Source organism: Episyrphus balteatus, chromosome 1, assembly GCF_945859705.1.
Source record: "Episyrphus balteatus chromosome 1, idEpiBalt1.1, whole genome shotgun sequence".
In the NCBI taxonomy this organism is placed as follows: domain Eukaryota; kingdom Metazoa; phylum Arthropoda; class Insecta; order Diptera; family Syrphidae; genus Episyrphus; species Episyrphus balteatus.
In genome coordinates, this window is record NC_079134.1 from 132,621,119 (window position 1) to 132,642,056 (window position 20,938).

General features: G+C 28.7%; 1 protein-coding gene across 1 annotated transcript in view; it reads left to right on the forward strand.

Moving 5' to 3' along the window:
* LOC129919640 (potassium channel subfamily T member 2) overlaps nucleotides 1–20,938 on the forward strand; it is a 485,782-nt gene that overhangs the window by 233,534 nt on the left and 231,310 nt on the right. The gene's annotated exons all lie outside the window — the stretch shown is intronic.

Sequence of the window (20,938 nt, forward strand, 5' to 3'; positions counted from 1 at the left end):
CGAAATTTCAAACTGAGATTACGGTACTTCTACTGCTGGCTGGTCATCGGCAACATATCTTCACAGGTGTTTTGAAGTATTTTTTTAAGTTTTCAATTAAAGATTATATAACTTGTAGATCACGTACCGTTATGTGTTCTAGATCAAAAGTTATAACGTGTTTAGAAAAAAAAAACATCTTTTCACCGTTATCTCAGAATTTTGAATATGAAATTAATTGAAATTTTGCACAATCATAATTTATTTAATTACCTATCTACTGTATAAATTTCATTCATCTATCTATTAAAACAAAAAAAGGGATGATCAATTGATTTTTCGTGTCGCTTTTTCATTTCATCTTGTTTTAAATCACTACGATACTAAAGAAGTAAGGTTTTTTTCCAAGGACGAAACAACTTTTTTCTTTGAAAAACGTAGGTAGGTACCTACGTTTTATTTTTGAGCAGTGTTTTTTTTAACTCAGTAGCTACCTCAAACCTAAAACCCTGTGTCTGCATAAGGCTCTGTGGTTTTATGTTTTTCAATGGGATCTGGAACTCAAAAACAAATACAAATTATTTAAAAAAAAAATTGTTCCCACTGTTACAGTAATAACATATAAATTTTTGGGTTTAAACAATTTACTAAACAATATAAAGAAAAAAATAAATCAATAAATTCATTTCTAAAAAAAGAAAAAATACAAAAAAAAACATAAATTATTTTTTAAAAAACCGTCCATTTTAAATCAAAATCAATATTAATCGCTGTAGATATATTTTTAAATTTTTAAGACTCTCTGCCCCCTTAGCAAAAGTCAAGGGTGCCCCGAAGGAGCCTCATAAGTGTTTTTCTTTTTTTTTTTTTCAATAAATATGTAATACTAGATATATGTATTTTCACATAACACAGCTAGCTTTAATTTACTAAACTTTAAGGGGGGAAATCCCTCTTTACGACACCTTTTTCAATACTTTTTTATGAAAAACTGGAAGCATTTATTGAAATTTGGAAATAGACAAGATATTATTGACATTATTAAGTATTGAAAAAAATTTGTTTGAAATGAAAAAATAACAAAATGGCGGCTCTGGAGCCTTTCAAAGTTGACGCCTCTAGCTTACGCTGTGCAATGCACAGGTCCAGGAAATCATTTTAAATCAAAAAGGAAATTTTTTTCCGTTAGATAATATTAGTACGCATTGCATGAAGCTAAATCAATTTTTTTAAATGAAAAATAAAAATTAGAAATCAAAAAAACGAAAAAAACCATGTTTTTTTTTACAAAGAAGTAGTTAAAAAAAATATTTACTGTACAAATTTTATTCAACTTTTAGATTCATGTTCATGCCAATAAGTTAAGGAGTAATTTGCTTCAAATTTCAAGTCGATAGCTTCATTAGTTTTTGAGTTACATTGCACGGCGCACGGTTGTCCAAAATGACTTATCTCGTTGCAAAAATCATAACTTTTGAACGGATTGAGGTAGCGGTACAGTTTTTTTTTTAATTTGAAGGAAATTTCCAGGGCTGTTACACAAATGAATTTCAAGAAAATTGTTTTACAGGGTGTTTAGGAATCATCGACCGAAAACAGAATTTCTTAAAAAAAAAATATTTAAATTAAAATGGTATGCCATTTTGTAGAAATCACTAATCCACATCTAAAAAAAGTTGAGATAACATTTTTCCATGACATTACGATGATAGAGAATGCCAAAAAAGTTGGTCCCGGAAGTCCGTCTGTCTGTCTGTCTGTATAAGGATCTACAGCCTAAACGGATGGACCGATTGACTTCAAATTTGGTACGTAGCATTTTTTGGAGACCTTCCAGAGGGGTTCTTGGAATTAATTTTTTTGGACCAAAAATAACGGTACTTGTAAAACACCAATTTCAGTAAAGTTGTAATTGCTCAAAAACGGCTCCAACGATTTTGTTTAAAAAATTTAAATGTAAATTTTAAGACAAGGTCTATCTTTTAATGAAAAATTTTTTTTGGAAAATCATTATTAGCGGTACCTGCCATAGAACGGTTTTTTTAAAATCCGATATTCTCCAAAACGGCTTATTCGATTTCAACGAAACTTTTTGTGAAGAAGCACTTATATAACTCAAATATAAGCCAAACATAAAATTAAAAATATAAATAATTTTTGGATTTTTAAAAAAATTTTGAAACGGGACTTTGTATTTTTTTGAAATTTTGTTTTTAGATGTGGATTAGTGATTTCTACAAAATGGCATACCAATTTTAATTTAAACATTTTTTTTAAAGAAAATCTGTTCCTTCTGCCTTCATTTTTTTTTTTCAAAGTACAAAATCTAGGCAGTGCGCAAGCATGCGCAGCTAAATATTTTTATTTTGGCTCAACAATTGGTTGGTACACATACCCTATTCGGCTTAATGCATGGACTCGAATGGATTATTAACGGTACCTGCCATAAAACCGTTTTTTTTTTTAAATCCGATATTCTCCGAAACGGCTTATTCGATTTCAACGAAACTTTTTGTGAAGAAGCACTAATACAACTAAAATATAAGCCAAAAATAAAATTAAAAAAAAAATAATTTTTGGATTTAAAAAAAAAAATTTTAAATTTTTATTGAAAAATAAAATTTTCGAAAACGGGACATTGTATTTTTTTGAAATTTTGTTTTTAGATGTGGATTAGTGATTTCTACAAAATGGCATACCAAATTCATTTGTGTAACAGCCCTGGAAATTTCCTTCAAATTAAAAAAAAAACTGTATCGATACCTCAATCCGTTCAAAAGTTATGATTTTTGCAACGAGATAAGTCATTTTGGACAACCGTGCGGCGCGGAAAAAAACTAGTTTCGAAAAAACTGCGTTTAAAGTTTTCGTTTTCGTACTATGGTAGGTTCGGAGCGCATTGGTTTCGGGACTATCTAGGCACTTTTGAGGCTTCATTTAAGGCTAAGACCACTGAAAATAGTTTCTTCGGTTGATAAATAAATTTATTACGCAAAAAAAAAAATAATGCAAAAATAAAAAATTCCAGAAGGATTTCCCCCCTTAAGCATAGTGCTATCAAAAATTTAATTCACCATAAACAAATTGTTGTATTAGGTTTAGAAATCGCTTACATAGGTACTAGTGGTCAAAAATTAGATCAGAAATGCAGATAACACTAAAAGAAGTGTATTCCGCAAAGAGTTAAAGAAATTTCATAACTTTTTCATAACTTTTTTAAAATTTAACTAAGCTTTTTTCTTCATCCAAACTTTTCTTTATTAAGAGCACGATCATACCGAAAAACGCAAAGTCAAATGTGCCCCGTTGTCAAATACACCCCAGCTTACCCTAATTGAGAATTTTTTTCTTAAGTCTAAACATTCATTACACGTCTATGTAATTTTCTATTTAATTTTATTTTTTAAGAAAAATGTAATATTTTGAACTTATCAAACTTTCATTAGGTAGGTACCTACAATTTAAAAATGAAACTCTTGATGATATATAAATATTTTTTCAGAAGTCATTTACAGAAGTTATTGCGAACCTGCTTCATATGAAGAGGTATACCTACAACCTACTTGTGAAATGATAAATTAATTTTCAATACTCAATATGATTCTTTTGCTCTCAGCCTGTCATGTAGGTATAAAAATATCATTTCACATATAGCTTTTATATCACAGCAATCATCTTCATTATCAAAACTCATATGACACGTGTCTTGATTGAAAAGAAGATTCTTATCTTCTTTATATTATATTTATAGGATTTCTCCCTTAATTTGTTTTTTTTTTTATATTTCATCTTTTTTCTCGATATTTCTTAGCAAAAAAATAAAATGATTTCTTTTTACAAATTCATTTGTATTTATTACTTTTTAAGTTTCAATTACTTTGCCCATGAAAATTATCTCCAACGCAACTTCAGTTAAGATTATAATCAAAAAGGAAAAAGTCAATTTAAACCATGTGAATGTGTATACATGCATTCCCACAAGAACCTAATACAAAAGTTTTCCCTGGAGGACGTTTTTTTTTTTCTTTCTTTCTTTAACCATATCACACACAATCGATATACAATTTTATTAACCTACTTTTCTCATCTTTCAAACATTTCTTAACCACAGATACTGTTTATGTGCTTGTGCATGTATGTAAAAATATATGTATTTAATGACGTACATGGCTTCTCATTACTTACACAAGCAACCTAAAGGAAAAAAAAATTTATAAACATAACCTAGAACAAACAAGTTTTACATGCAAAAGCTAAAAAGAGTTTCTTTATCATATCTAATTACACAGATATTCTAGACATATCCTGCGACATCATACACTCTTTTGTTTTCCATGTTGAATTTGAACTAGAGAGTCATAAGAAGAGAATGAGTGTAGAGAACAGAAAAGACCACTCCGAATGTCTGGCTTTAATTTGAACCTTATCTTAGAATTTATTAGTAGATTTAACTTTAAAACTTGAAACAGGACTTCTTGGTAAAAAAAGCTTAGGTAACATAAATGGAAAGTATTTTTTTTTTAAGGTGAGAATTTATAAAATCCTTAATCTCTTACCTCTTTTTACGTTACAGTACAAAGCTTTGAATGCCTGTGTTATCAGATTTAGATGCATGAGCACCCTTCTGATAGTTTTAAAATTTGAAAAGGGAAAACAAAGCACCGAAAAGATGGCAAAATAGAATAAAAAAAAATAGAAAACTTGATCCTTAAGATTTGTTGAATAAAATAAATCATAATCAAGGTCACATTCAAGCCATTTTAATTAGTTTTTGAAAAATTTTATATAAATAATGTATCCCAAATAAAACAAAAGATAAAGTTCTTACATGACTATGAATACACTGTCCTTTTAAATGGTCAACTTTTAGCAAAACCTTTTAGCTTAAGTAAAACAAAAATAATCCCTTAATAATCATGTATGTAGGTATACAGTATAGAGAAGAGAACACACGTTTTGAGAAAATGAAACTTTGTCTAATTGAAATAAATGAACCGAATGCCTTTAGCTCAAGTTTTGTGTAATGAAATGACAAAGTTTCGAATAAATATTTTCAGCTCATTGACATCAATGTGATAAATAAATACATGGAGTTGATTATAATGTTAAAAACTTTTAGCTACTTATGAATGAAGGGTATGAAAAATGACTTTAACAGGCATATTGTCAAAAAAAAAAAAAAAACAAGATGACAAGGACAATATTGGATACAAAAAAACAAGGAAACATTTTTCTTAAATAATATACGTACATACCTTGATGCTGTTGCTGCGGAACATCTCAGTATATTCCTTTGGAACTTGTCGATTAGTGCATTTCTAAACAATTCCGAAACTATCTCATTATTCGTTTTCTGTAGCTCTGGTGTTGGGTCAGTTTTCCTTAAAAAATCATTTTTCTTTTAAAAAAAATCTACCTTTTTTTTATTCTATCACCTTTGAATCCATAGTTTTTATATGACAACCTATATAAATTGTATATCATCTGAAAGCTTATTGTTTCAGCTCAAAATATTTATAACGACCATGTCTATACAACATCAACAAAAAGAGCTATATTTTTTAAACCAAATCACTTTTCATCAAAAAAGCAAACAAAAATCAATCTTTTTTCTCTTCTAACACCATTAAATATATTTTTTTTAAATTACAACCAATGATACATTTTATATCATCTGAATGCTTATTTCACCTTTTATTATGACGTATCATTCATATTTCTACCATGACTACCTAAAAAAAAAGTACGATTTTTTTTTAAAGCCAAGCCAAGTTTTTCAATTTAACCCTCTGTCGGCACACGGGTGCGATTTTGGCAGGACAAAAATAAAAAGTGGTCACAAAAAAGTGTCTTTATAAGGTTTCACCATATTTTTTTGGAATTGTGAATACAATATTCGAATTCCTCGGAAAATTCTACATCGATTTCATATATGATTCTCCATAAAATAGTGAGGCCGAAAAAAGTTCTAGCGACATGAAAAAGTATAAACCAAATTCCCAAAAAAGAGGTGTGCCTACAGAGGGTGAAGATTGTGTTACTTGTAGAGTACCTACTTATCGTTAAGTGTGATATATCAAATGCAAGATAATATTAACAGCATGCGTATTAAAGTCAAATAAAATGTGTGTGTGCTCTAGATCAAAAGATAAAACGTGTTTTGAAAAAGAGCATATTTTTACAGTTATCTCAGGATATTGAATATGAAATTAAATGAAATTTTGCACAATGATAGTTTATTTAACTACCTATCTACAGTATACATTTCATTAATCTATCTATTAGAACAAAAAAGTTATAATCAACTGATTTTTCCTGTCGTTTCATCTTGTTCCAAATCTCTACGATACTAAAAAAGTTTTCATTTCAAACATTTTTATTGCAAACAAAAAAAGTTTGCATTAAAAAAAAAATATTTTTTCCAAACTTAAAACAATATTTGCTTTAAAAAAAATGTATTGGAAATGAAAAATATTTGAATTAAAAAAAAAAAATTGCATTAAAAAAATGTTATTGCAATTGTAAAATATTTGCATTGAAAATAAAATTTTTAATTGCAAATAAAAAAAATTTTATTGAAAAAAATTTATACTAAAAAATTTTATTGCAAATACAAAATTTTCTGCATTGAAGTAAAAAGTTCAAAATGCAGAATGTGTGTATTAAATATTTTATTTTATAATTCGTTGAATTTGTTACAATTTTGACTATTTGAAACTAATGTAGATATTAAACAAAAAAAAAAAATTTATTGAATTTTTTTTTTTCAATGCAGAAACAATTTTCTTTTTAATGCCAAAGACACTTTTTAGAGTATTAATCACCAAGTCCTTAATTATTCAAATTAGAGATTAAATTAAATTTGAATGGCTTCTCTCCCAAGAGAAAAAAATTATGGATTTTAATTTGTGAAGGAATTGCTGTGGAAGTTATATTATAAAAATCACAAAAAAAATCACTTTTGATCAGCGTTCCGCTAATTTTGACCACCAGTGTAGTATAATTTTGAATCTCGTTTGGTTATTTATATATATTTTTATACATTTTTGAACTTGATATCAATTATTATAGAAATTCATAAATAGAATGAATTTCATTGTAACCTTGAGAGATTGGAAGTTATAGGTATTGGTTGATATTTTTAGGATTTGAGCTCGATATTGCAGTAGAATTTGATAGGTACTTATAAATTTATGAATCAAATTTTTCTTAATGAATATGGGTATTTTAAATATCAAATTTCTTTTTTGAATAAATGTTTTTTTATTTTCAAACAATGATGAATATTTAGCACTTTTACGAAAAATTGTCTTAGTCAGCTGATAAATGCAGTATTCTACCCTTTTCTTTCTTCTTTTTTTTTTTAATTAATTATTTAAACTACAATTACTCATTTAAGTGTAAAAATAGGATGTAAAATAAATATCTGTTTTATTGATTTCTTACCTTTTTTCAACTTGTTATCCTTTTTGCCAAATGAATAAATAATTACTAAATAATCGATGTTTACAATTTTTAAATTGAAATATTTTGTTGAAAACAAATTAATATTCAACACCCTTTATTTAATTGAAAACTGAAAAATTTCTGTTCAGTTTTACAACCATTATACATTAAATGAATTTCTCAAAAACTTTTATTAATGAATTTCTAACGAAACCATAGCTACCTTTTTTTTTTACTATTATATTACGTCATTTGTGCTATAGAAATTTTTAATGGGAAAATTAAAAATTAATCGGGTGCTTATTAAATCCTTTGAAAAGGGGGAAAAACTCATTCAATCCAACACATTTTTGCTGTTTTTCGAAATAATCAAAGTAACAAAAATATTTTAAATCAAAAGAAGCCGATTGAAAATTGAACTCTCTTTTTATGGCTTCAGTGTCTGGTCTGAAGCAAATTTAATCAATTCAATTTTCACCGGCACACTATAACAATACACCAAACGAGTCCTTAAACGAATGGAAAACCACCGGAATGTAGGTATTTGTAGGTATAAGATAAATCTAATACATATACCTACTCAAATTGAAGTATAAACTGGTGGACAGACAAAGCAAAACTCATTGAAAAGTTTTCGGATCAATTCAAGGTAATTTGCATACTGGCGCACCGCACACTACACAGCTTTATTGGTAGGTACTTCGTTGTAGAGGAGCAGCTCTATTCTTTAGCTAAGCTATACATCAGACGTTTTTTCAGGATGAACATTGTTGTGATAGACAGTAGGTTGAGACAGAAAATATACGGTTAGAACATTGCAGATAGTACATCTCAATGTTTATAGTCGTTTGTAGGGTTTGGTGAAAATTTAATTAAGGATTCAGAAATTTAATAGAAGAAACTTATAAAATTTTGACTGGATTTCATTTTTTATTTTTTTTATTGTATTTTTTTATTTAGAATGTATCAAGGTTTTATCAGCTGTTCCATCGTAACTTCTAAAATACTTCACATATTTTGTCCCTGTTTATAAATTTTGTATTGTGTTGTGTCCTTTTTTTGCTAACCATACTGTATGGACTACCAACTAAGAACTTTGTATTCCCAAAACTATGGAAATAACATCCTTCTAGTTCGGTTTGGTATTCTTTACGGAACTCAATTTACATTTTTTGTCTCCTAAGTTTGGGTATGGCATAATTGGCACCATGTTAGGTGGATTTATCGAATTGTATTGTGTGATTGAGCTATATCCTCCTGCTTGTAAATTTTTGTATTTTTTTTTTTTTTCTTTAGAGTAGTATTCAAATTTCAGCTTTTATGTAATAACAAGGAAAACTGATATTTTACAAACAAGTTTCAAAAACAGTGAGGTATTGGCTATTGATTATAGACCATCATTATTTATTTGTGTGCAAAATTGACAAGTAAACAAAATGAACAAAAAAAAATAATGTGTGGAATTCACACGTGGTAGAAATAAAACCTTAAAAAATCATTTTTCTTGAAAAAAACTGCAAATACTTAAATTTTTGCAATGCGCAAAAAGTATAAAAATAATTTATTCAAAACAACCATTTTCAAAAAAAAAAATATTTTTTTGCTAACATCATTAAATCCATTTTTTTTATGAAAACTTAAAATATATTTTATATGATTTGAAAGCTTATTATTGCACATTTTATATGACACTTCAATCATATTTCTACGATGCCTACAAAAAAAGTAAGAATTTTTCAAAGCCAACCATGTAGAAATTGCAAACTGAGATTATGGTTACTTCCTACACTGGTGGCTGGTCATCGTGTTTTAAATCACTACGATACTAAAGAAGTTTTCACTTAAAAAAAAAAAAAAATACAAGGATTAAATTCTTAAATTCCCTCAAAACAGAAGAATTTACATATTTGTTTTCAGAATTATGTATGTCAAGACCATAGTGCAGACCATTCTGCAAAATGACATGTTTTCCGGGAATGACGTTTTAGCCATTGTTGTCTTGTATTTCTCAGAAGTTGATAGGAAATATTTTTGAGTTGATTTGCAGTAAATAACATGAAACGCAACATTTTCCAACCAAACCGTTTAAAGGTTAGCAAGAAATAATTTTTTTTTAATGGAAAATAACTGAACAATTTCTCTGGAAATCAAATTTCCTTTGACTAGCAAAAATCATTATGGAAAACAGAAGGTTTCAAGTTCTGAGGACAGAGTTGGTAAATGATTAAGATGCTAAAGAGTAACTATCTTAGTTTGGATCCTTGTGCATGAGAGAGTCAAAGTTTTAAAGCGGAAAGTGGGTTTTTTTTCGGAATTCAAACTGTATTTATCAAGAACTTTGTTGTTTTTGCTGGAGAAACTTTTAAGCTGTCGGAGTAGATGTTCTTTCAATATTTTTGGAATATTGGGAAGGAAAAAAATCTCTCTAACTTTTTTTCTTCAGGAAGCCGAAAAGAAATGTTGTCAGAACGATAAATCCTCAAAGGGGTTGGCCTTTTGTCAGAACAGAATTATTGGAGATCTTTTATCAGGTCCTTCTAACTTCTTTAAATTGTCCCTAGCTAGCTTTTTTGGTTTTCTTCAGGAGTAGTAAGCGCTGTGTTGTCAACGGGATCAATGAATTGTTGTAGCTGACCCTAGCTTTATAGTGATACGACTGCTGAACGGAAAAACCTACTTCTGTAAAGAAGTTTCTGTTGGTTGTTAGTAAGATGATTCGTTTATTCAAGCTTTTTTTTGTAGTTTTGGCAAAAAATTGTTACAATCCAAGTTGTATTGTGATAGCAGCGGAGTGAGTAGAAGCTCTTAAAGCCGGAAATATTAAGAGAGAGTTTGTTATCAAAATACGGAGGACGATCTTCCTTGTTTTCTATCTTGTCTCTTCTGAAGATCTTGTAGTTGATGAAGTTAATTGATTTCCTCTTGATCACTTTCTTTATGATGAAGAGGCTCTTCAAGAACAGGTTGAAGGTTGTACTTTTTTCGCAATTTTATGGGCGATAAATAATTTATATATAAAGTTAGCTTGGGTCACCGTTCGCTTAGTTGAGTGTTGAGTGTAACTTGGTTACAAAGTGTTTTGGGCTTTCTGCATCAATGCGAGATGTTGAAGTCCAACTCGATTTTTTATGTAAAAGCCGTTTGTGGAAATTTGGAATATCCAAATAAAATTTGAAAATTTTATTTATAAATACCGTTTAAATTTTAGATAAATCAAAGAAAATTAAAAGTTTTCAAAATAATTTAAATTTTGAAAAAAAAAAAAAAAATTCATACCGATTTTGGATATTTTTCCATTTTTTGAAAATTTTGGATTTTTCTTTGGTTTATCTAAAATTTAAAAGGTATTTATTAATAAAATGTTCAAATAAACTCAAAAGAATTTGATTGTGCTCATAAAAAAGTCATTAGAAGTAAGTCATTTTCAGCTGCAAGTATGTGGTGTTTTAAATTATCTCAAAAATTCAAACCCTCACAACAGAAAAACTGTTTGATGAATAAGTCTGAAACTTTGAAAATTAATTTAAGTTCTATTAAGCTTCAATAATTAAGCCTCAGTTAAATCTTATCACCTATAGTTAAGAAAAAGCGGCACATTTTCTAAAAAACTGTAAAAAGGCCTATTTTGATAGCTTTTCTAAATTGATATCAAATTAACGAAAACATTTTTTTTAACAAAGCAAACTTAATTTCTTTGTAGAGAATTAAATGACATTTTTAAATGTATCCTTAAATTTTCTGTGGAGTGATCCGTTGTTGAGATATTGATAGTCAAAGTCAAAAGTATGGCTTTTGGTTCGAGGACTGATATTGTAGTCTAAAAAAAAATCGTAGAATTTTGAAACAAAAATAATCGTGAAGCCAAATAAATAGCCTTTTTAAAAATTAATATCATTTTATCACAAAAAAATTTTACCACTTTTTTATGAGAAAAGTAAAAACAAAAAAAAAAAAATTGAAAAAGGTGGTTTTTGAACAGTTCTAACGATTAACCTATTTTACCGTTAGAAATAAAATATTTAGTCATAAAATCCTAAAACTAGAAGAATGTAGCTTTCGCATGCTTTTTGATTGTCATGATGCTATCATTTTTTTTACTGAGATACAGCTTATCGAAAATCACTAAAAAAATCACAATTTTTTTTTGGGCTAGTGTAGTTTCATGTCATTTTTATTTTTAAGAAACCTTGCAGGACAAATTAGTTTGTTTCAACTATTTAATTGTTTAATTGTACCTATTCCTTTTATCTCAAAAAAAAAATGTCCCATTTCATTTTCTTGATTTGAAAGTAGGTACAATTTTTGAAACATTGAAACAATGAAGATTCTTAAAATTCTTTACAATAATTCTTTTAAGATTTGTGTATATTAATATGCCCAAGTTTTTCCTTTCGTATGTAGATAAAATATGTTTTCCTTTCTGCTATGATTTTTTTTATTTAGAATAATAACACTGTGCTACAAAATAAAAAAAAATAAATACACCCGAGAAATAACATAGTGTAGGCTGTTCGTATGGTCGAATAATGCATACAAATATTTTTGTTATATTTTTGGAACCCTCCATTTCTTTTTTATTTACAAAAAACCATTTTTACAGACCTTACGATGTAATCTATCAATATTTCAGTCATTTTTCTAACAACTCTCAATATGTTATATGTTTTTGGAAAGAGGATCTCCAGACCTTTTGAATGATGTATATAAGTCTATTGTTTAAACAAATTAAGTGTAGGTTTTTATCCCACAAATCTTGAAAAAGTGATTTTTTCCCCAATTTTTTCAACTTTACCCAATTTTTTTTACAAAATAAAACAAACAAAAAAATAAAGTAAGGTTATATTCTGAAAGAATATACATTTGGGCACAAATTGGCGTATTTTTTTATTGAATTTGACCAAAACTGCAGAATCTATGCTATTTTTTTGTAAATAGAAAATGTGGCTTTTCATGATGTGAATTGCAAAGTGCACAATAGGGTGTTCGTTATTTTAAAATAATAAGAATTTCTATGCTCCTAGGATCTTATATGGTTGGAAATAAACTAAAAAAAATATTCCCCAAGTTTCAAGTCTCTAACTTAATTCTAACCCGTGCCGCCAAGCGGTTGAAGTTTCTTATGGGAATAACATGGGGTTTCTTGGACCTTGTTCGATCAATTTTAAATTCCAGCCAAACCATTCGTTCAAAAAATTTAAAACTTTACAGACTCAAATTTAATAAGTGTAGCTATCATGTGAAAAATTTTCAGATTTTTAATTGTTATAATTTTAGAGATTTAGCTTGGTAAAAAAAAGTCATTTTTTCAGACTTTTTCAAAAATCGCTTTTTACCCGTTTAATGTCAAAAAATTAAAAAACATACATTTTTATTCACAAATAAGCATAGCATGTATATTTGAGAGTTGTTAGAAAAATGACTGAAATATTGATAGATTACATCGTAAGGTCTGTAAAAATGTTTTTTTGTAAATAAAAAAAAAATGGAGGGTTCCAAAAATATAACAAAAATATTTTTGTGCATTATTCGACCATACGAACAGCCTACACTATGTTATTTCTCGGGTGTATTTTCAGTGTCGCACCGTGTAATTAGCTATTCACATTTAAATTAACAAAACATAAAAAAAATCAAGCTTAAGATAATGTACTTTACTCATCAAAGCCCTAATTTCTGTATTGTTTAGACTGCATTAAGTTCAAAAATGGAATTTTTAACTCAACTAAGACCTAAATTTTGAATATAAAATTAACTGAATATTTGACAGTAAAAATTTACAATTCAAAATAAAACCTTTTAAAATCCTTTCTTTTTTTTTTGTATGAATTATTAGGTATGTCGTGTATACTCTTTCAAGAGTTTTACTTTCCTTATGCATTATATAAGTTTGTTTCATACAAATAAAACAAAATTTTAAAAAGAAATATCTCTTTTGCAAACACAACGACATCAGCCAGCAGTGGCGCACACAATTAAAAAAGTTTTATTTACATCCCTAAGTTATTTCGTTTTTCCTGAGGGTCTCTTTCCAAGTAGATACACTTGACACTGTTTACAATTCCAGAAATTCCCATGATTTGGATGCGATGATGCCTTTTTGCTCAAATGTAGGGTATATATAGCTTTATTATTTTGTGCAGATCCCGCTTTCTCAACTCAACTCGACGAGTTAATCATAGTTGGCGGGTGTTCGTGTTGGATAATCCTTAAACATGATGAGAGAGACTATGCTGCAGAATATGAGGTGGCATAATCTTTTTCTTCTTTTTTTTTTTTGCTTCCAAACAACAACGGCACCAATTGTGTTGCAAAATTATAATTGTGCACAAGAATGAAAGGAAAAACCAAAATAAGAAGAAGAAAAGTGAATACTTAACCCTATTTTCCACTTAAGATTTAGATTAAATGGAGGCTGCATATTTTTTTTGTTGTTGTTTTGTTGCAAAAAAATGATGAAAATTACAACAAAAAAAAACTGCAGTCAAAAGTAGAGCTTTTAAGATTATTATTATGCTGCGGTTGTAGGTGTTGCAATTGAAAATTTTATGAAATTGGGTTTTCGAGGAGAATTTGCACACAAAAGTTAACAAATTGCGGAAAAGTTTTTTGAAGTAACATGCACAGGTGCAAGAAGCAAGAGCCAGTAACAGGCAAACTTAAGGTATTTAAGTGTCCGTCGCATATGAAGTGTATATTTTATTTAGTTTTCTATACTCGACGTTGCCCGTTGCCATTGCTGGTTACTTTATATGAAATGGGGATTAAAATTTCACACCGAAGTCTGTAGAACAAAGTTTTAAATATTTGTTGAGAAAAAATAATGAGAAAACATTTCTTGGGAATGAATAATTTCTAAATGTAATAAGAAAATTTAGGAATTAATTCAGACTTTAGAGTCAACATTATATCGCAAAATGAACAAGTTACCATATTAATCAAGAAGCTTCATTTAAAACAATAAGCGCGTATTCTCTTCTCTTTATCTCTAAAAATAAATTTTTATTCTTACCCTCTTGAGGCAAAAAAAAAACAATGTTTTTTAAGATATGTCTGGTGCAGGTTTTCTTAAGTAACAAAAAATGTATGGGTTTTTGGGTAATTTGTTTCTTTTTACCGCCTGTATTTTTTTTTTTTTTATGTTTGTTACCTCATAACTTTAAACTGAGTGAACCAATTTTGATAATTCTTTTTGTATTGGAAAGCTGGGGGCTGTAATGTGGTCCCATTTCAATTTCGTTCAGTTATAGCCATAGAAACTATTAGATCCATAGTTTTGATCCATGGAAGTCGATTATTGTATTATTGTTTCCTTCATAAAATAAAAACAATAAAACACTATGTTTTTATGCATTTTTATTCAAACAAAAAACAAAAATTAGAAATATTCTTTAAAATCGAAAGTTTATTTTTTGGAAATTTTTTCTTTATTTTATTAACACTTGTAACCCAAGTAAAACACATGTTTTTTGAAAATTCAATATCTTCATTATTTACTTAGTTATTTCAAAATTTATGGAGTAAAAAATAAGTTTAAATAATTTATTTTTATACTGAAATGGAAAAAACTATCTAATATTTATTTTTAGGCATTTGCCTAAAATCCAAAAATAAAACCCTGTTAGTTAATGCAGTAATTTTTTTTTCTGAATTTCGTAGTTTTTTCACAAATTAGCTTATTTTCAAAAAAAATCCGAACTTTCAACATTAACTGCCAATTAAAAACGATTGATGAAATTTATTAGAAAAATGTTGTACTATTTCCATAAAGCAATATTTAAAAATAATGTTATAAGCTTAAAAAGAAGAAAAATATAGTTTGTACAGGTTTTGTGGGATTTTTCTTGGGGCTACAAGGGATTAAGGTTCTAAAATACTTTTGTACTAAATTTTTTGTTGAAACAGCTAAGTTAGTTACGAGAAAGTCAAACATCATTAAAACATGACAGTAACGTCAATGATAGTCCAAAAAACTACAAAGCTTGAAATCAATCGCTTCAGTGCATTAGGCATTATTAGACAGAAATATGAAATTTCGAGACCAACTTTCTTGTAACCTTTTTTATTTAATGTGTCGAATGATACTTTTTTATTAATGGAAAGGTCTTTGAAAAATTTTATTTGTAAAAAATATTTAAAAAAACAGTTTATTTTTTCAGATTGCGAAGATTAGGTTCTTAAACGAAAAAAAGTATATGGAAGTTTTCCATTAAGGTGGGAAAAAAAGCTTAGAAACACTCTAAAAAAATGTACAAAAAAGTTATTCGAGCGTGTCAGATTTTGAGAAGGCACGTTCAGTGAACTCCAAATAGTGTTCAATTTGAATAACTGACGATTTGGACGTGGCCTACACTTATAAATCATCTTTGAAAATGTTAAAAAAATTGTTAACTTAAGTTACTCGAGCGCGTCAGATTTTTGTACTGTAGGCCCAGCTCGATGTCAGAGTCACCCTAAATGATAATCTGACAATTATGTTAAGGAGTATTGCTAATCTGACAATTTAAAAAAAATAATGAGACAGTTTTTGAATAAAACAATATTTTTCGTTTCTTCTGGTTATTACTGGATGTAATACAAAATTTACATTATATACATATTATACTATACATATACAAATGTCAATCAATAATTTAATATTCATCATCACTGGATTCGTCTTCCAGGTTGGTTTCCACTTCTTCAACTTTGTCGTCATATCTTGTGTTTCTGTAAGCAAAATGGTTGTGATACCTACATGATAATCTTTCTTTCGTATGATCAAGGGGCACGGTAGTGCCCAGCCAAGTTCTCTAGCAACTTTGGCACTACACCCTTATTTACAGGAAACAACTCAGGCCATTTTCGACCCCCCTCTAACTTCCACACCAAAGATGCTAGAAATTCTCACTCACTCACTACATTTGTTGAGCTCGTAAAAACCAAACTCCTCACAAAATTTCAGCCTCCTACGATGAGTAGTTTCTGAGATATAGGGCTTCAAAAATCGCAAAAACCGTAACTGACTCACTGACTCACTGACTCACTGACTCACTGACTCACTGACTCACTGACAGATCATCAAAATTATGGAGAACTTCCCGATATCGTAGAAACTTGAAATTTTACACGGTGATAGGACTTGTGGTGTATACAAAGGAAAAAATCGAAAATTTGAGATTTTCAATTCAGGGGGCGTGGCATCCGCCCATTTCCGCTGAATTTTCATCATATATTATAGAGCACTTCTGATTATCGTAGAATCTTGAAATTTGGTAGAATAGTAGAGCTGGTAGTTAATACAAAGGACAAAATTTAAAACTTGAGAATTTCAGCCAGGGGGCGTGGAAACCGCCCATTTCCGCTGAATTTTCATAAATTATTATAGAGCACTTCTGAATGTCGTAGAATCTTGAAATTCGGTAGAATAGTAGAGCTAGTAGTTAATACAAAGGAAAAAATTTAAAACTTGAGAATTTCAGCCAGGGGGCGTGGCAACCGCCCATTTCCGCTGAATTTTCATAAATTATTATAGAGCACTTCTGATTGTCGTAGAATCTTGAAATTTGGTAGAATGGTAGAGCTGGTAGTTTATACAAAGGAAAAAATTTAAAATTTGAGAATTTCAGCCAGGGGGCGTGGCAACCGCCCATTTCCGCTGAATTTTCATAAATTATTATAGAGCACTTCTGATTGTCGTAGAATCTTGAAATTTGGTAGAATAGTAGAGCTGGTAGTTCATACAAAGGAAAAAATTTAAAACTTGAGAATTTCAGCCAGAGGGCGTGGCAACCGCCCATTTCCGCTCAGTTTTCATAAATTATTATAGAGCACTTCTGATTGTCGTAGAATCTTGAAATTTGGTAGAATGGTAGAGCTGGTAGTTTACACAAAGGAAAAAATTTAAAGTTTGAGAATTTCAGGCAGGGGGCGTGGCAACCACCCATTTTCACTGAATTTTCATCAAATATAGAGATTTTATATTCTACAGCCATACCTTGCAAAAAGTAGTGAAATCACAACAAAAACATTACTGTTAAAAAAAGAGCCAAGTTCTCTTATATTGAAATTATGCTGGCACAAAAAGTACTGAGATGTAAAAGTGTACCAAGTTCTAAGGTTTGGGTTCAAATTCGTATCAATAAAATTTTGATTGTTTACTTGGCAATTTTTGAAATAACTTTAAAAATCGATAATTAAGAAAAATTGTCAAGAGAACAATCAAAATTTTATTGATACGAATTTGAACCCAAACCTTAGAACTTGGTACACTTTTACATCTCAGTACTTTTTGTGCCAGCATAATTTCAATATAAGAGAACTTGGCTCTTTTTTTAACAGTAATGTTTTTGTTGTGATATTATATTATTAAAAAGTAAACGTACCTAAAGTCATAAGTTTTGCTCGTCTGGTCTTTTACGAAAGAAAAAAATACCCCAAATCTAAGAACATTACGTAATGACCAGACGATCAGAGCTTATATATTTATTAAAGATGGGGCATTTGCTATAAAGTTAAGAATGTCACGTTTTTCCTCGATACAAAAATTTGAGTATTGGGCCGGTCTGGAAATTTTCCGATAATGAATTCCATATAACACGTCTTTTAGGGCTTATTCCCTTTGGCACGTTATTTTTTATCAAATTTAATGAGTTCTTTAGATTTTTTTAAGTCAATCCACATAATAAGTGTAAGTAAATTAGACAAAAAAAATTAAAAATTACGATATTTCGACAAAAACGTTAAAAACTCACCAACATGATCCAAAAAATTGTTTTTACTGTACGTGCATGCTTTATCGATAATTTTGGCTATATGAAAACCGTCAGATTATATGTTTTTCGTGTTCCTGAAAAAATTCCTTTCAGAATAAAAAAAAATTAATCGCGCTCGATTATTTCGAGGTGACGTTATTTTTTTTACATTTTTGTGCCTTTCCCATTTTCTTATGCCACGCTCAAATTGTCAGATTATTGAAATATACACTTTTCTGGATGTACTTAACCTACCATTTCTTAATCTGACGCGCTCGAGTATTTCCGAGGATCGATTTTTTTTTACTAATCTGACGGGCTGCCCACAAAGAACACCAATGTGTCAAGCTTTTTTATTTGGTTGGAGTACATTACTGAGTACAAGCTTTCTCCCCGTATGATTTTCTGACGATTTTCTGAAATCTTACAAAATTGAAAAAAGAACGTTTGTCATAATACTTTTGTACTTATTACTTCTTTACAATAAAGTGGCTTCAGAAAAAATACCAACCATACGACTGTCTTAAATCACCCACGATATTCGTCATTATACGTCAACCTTATCCTCTTTCAACTTTGACCATACAACAAAGTATTCTAATCGGTTCGAAACATGTCATTTTTGTATATATTTTGTTTTTTTGTCATAATAACACTGAAGTTTGATGCATATAAAGCCTGTTTTTTAAGATACACTAAAAAATATATTAAAAAAAGGTCGTGTATGAATTGGGTTAAATATTTAACATCTGTACAATTTTTGAAACTATTGAGGTGAATAAAAAAATTTCTAAGCTATACAAAATTTAACCTGCTGGTGTTAAAAACTTATAAATCTTTGTAATATACAAACTTCCAACACGCGTTGTTCTGTGAATTTTATTTTTGATTCTTATTTATTTCCAATTTCCAAAGTGAAATACATCAATTATATCATTTTCAAATTTCATTCTTTATTTTCAGTTTTTTGATTATTTATTAAATATATTTGCTAATCCTTCTGTGAAAAATTTTATCTCTGAAGATAAAAATTTAACCAGGTGCCAGAGCTCATTACATTTTTGGCAGATGAAATTTTTCTTACCTCATTAGTGTCTAAAATTTAACAGAGGTTTAATATTTAACCCAATTCACACAGGGCCTAAGAATTTAAAAAGAAAATCATTAAATAAATTGTACACTATGGCGTATACGTACATGTAATATATTTGAAGTAGAGTACAGTCTACAAAGAAGGTGATAGTGCGTCTAAAGCGTTTAAAATGTTAAAGAATATTAAAATGCTGTTGGACAGAGAATATGAATTATTTTGTTTTCTTGGAACTTTTTTGTAGGCAAATCCAGTAGTTGAAAAAAAGAAAAAAAACAATACTCTTTCATTTAAATCAAACAAATGCTTTTTGATTTGATTAAGTTTCACTAACTATAATAATTATTTCGATTTTTGTTTGTAATTTTGCCTTTATTTAAATTTTTGTGAGAATTTTGTCAATTTTTTGCTTTTCATAATTTCATATGGTTGAAATCATCTAACCAGAAGACACCTTTCAACTTTATGAGTTTACTCTATAATTTCCCAAAAATTATTTTTGGCAATCTCATGTTTATAATTGTATTAATTTCTTCTTCAAATTGGTTAATCGATATGATTTATTGAGAGTAATTAACAATTAAAACAAACCATTAGCCATCGAACAATCTTTAATTTATTAGCCAGGTATTTATATAAATATAGATATAGTTTATACTGAATGAATGAAAGTATTATCTGGTATTGAATATAATATCCAATAACCCACCATCATTCATATAGCTGTCCACCTAATATACACTAATCGATTAATTAATTGTGACGTAGCAGACTTTATACCCTTCTGGCGCAGTGAGACGAGAACCCTAATTGATTTTAATTAAGTTGACTGAAACTTTTCAGTCGCTCATCATCATCGTTGTGATGTATGTATATACGTAAATATCCAATTTATTTAACCATAGTCCTTGTTATCTTTTGTGGAATCTTTAAATTGGAGAGAAGCCATTAACATCAATTTGAAATGCTTCAGAGACAAACTCTTGTTGGATCAAGTTGACTAATGAGGCTGAAAGAATCGCCAGATGAAGGGAAGTTATTTGTATCGCTTAACCAAAAACACTCACATAAAGTGGAAAATTTTAAACAAATTGTAAAAAAAAAAGTTCAGATTCTCAAATAAAGCTGTTTTTACTTGATTATAACATAAAAAGATAAGACAAAAGATAACTTCTTGCAAAGGAAGGCTTTAACTTCTCGGAAATAGGGAATTTAAACAACTTTTAAATAATGTTGGTTTTGTGAAAAATAAAACTGAATTCGATTCAAAGTCAGCTTTATAAATAAAAATAATTGCAAATCCTTACACAATATTGTTTATCCTTTTTTTTCCAGGACCATAAGAAAAAAAAAAACCAAAATTACTACATAACCAATTTTTACACAAAATCTTATGAATTTTCTACAAGTTATACAAACAAAATTCAAATAAAAAATTATATTTTACCATAATTAAACGAAATAACAAAAAATATTTTCTACAAACTAATTTAAAAAATAAGTAAAAAAAAAAAAAATAAATACCAAACAACCATTTTTGTTAACTTCATGGATTGAATCAACCAAACAAAACGGAATTACAGCGGACCAAACGGACATTTTCCGGATAGCAAACACTATTTTTGATTATTTTTTGCAAAATTAATGGTTTATTTTGAGAAAAATAAAAATTAAATTAAACCACTACTGGCCA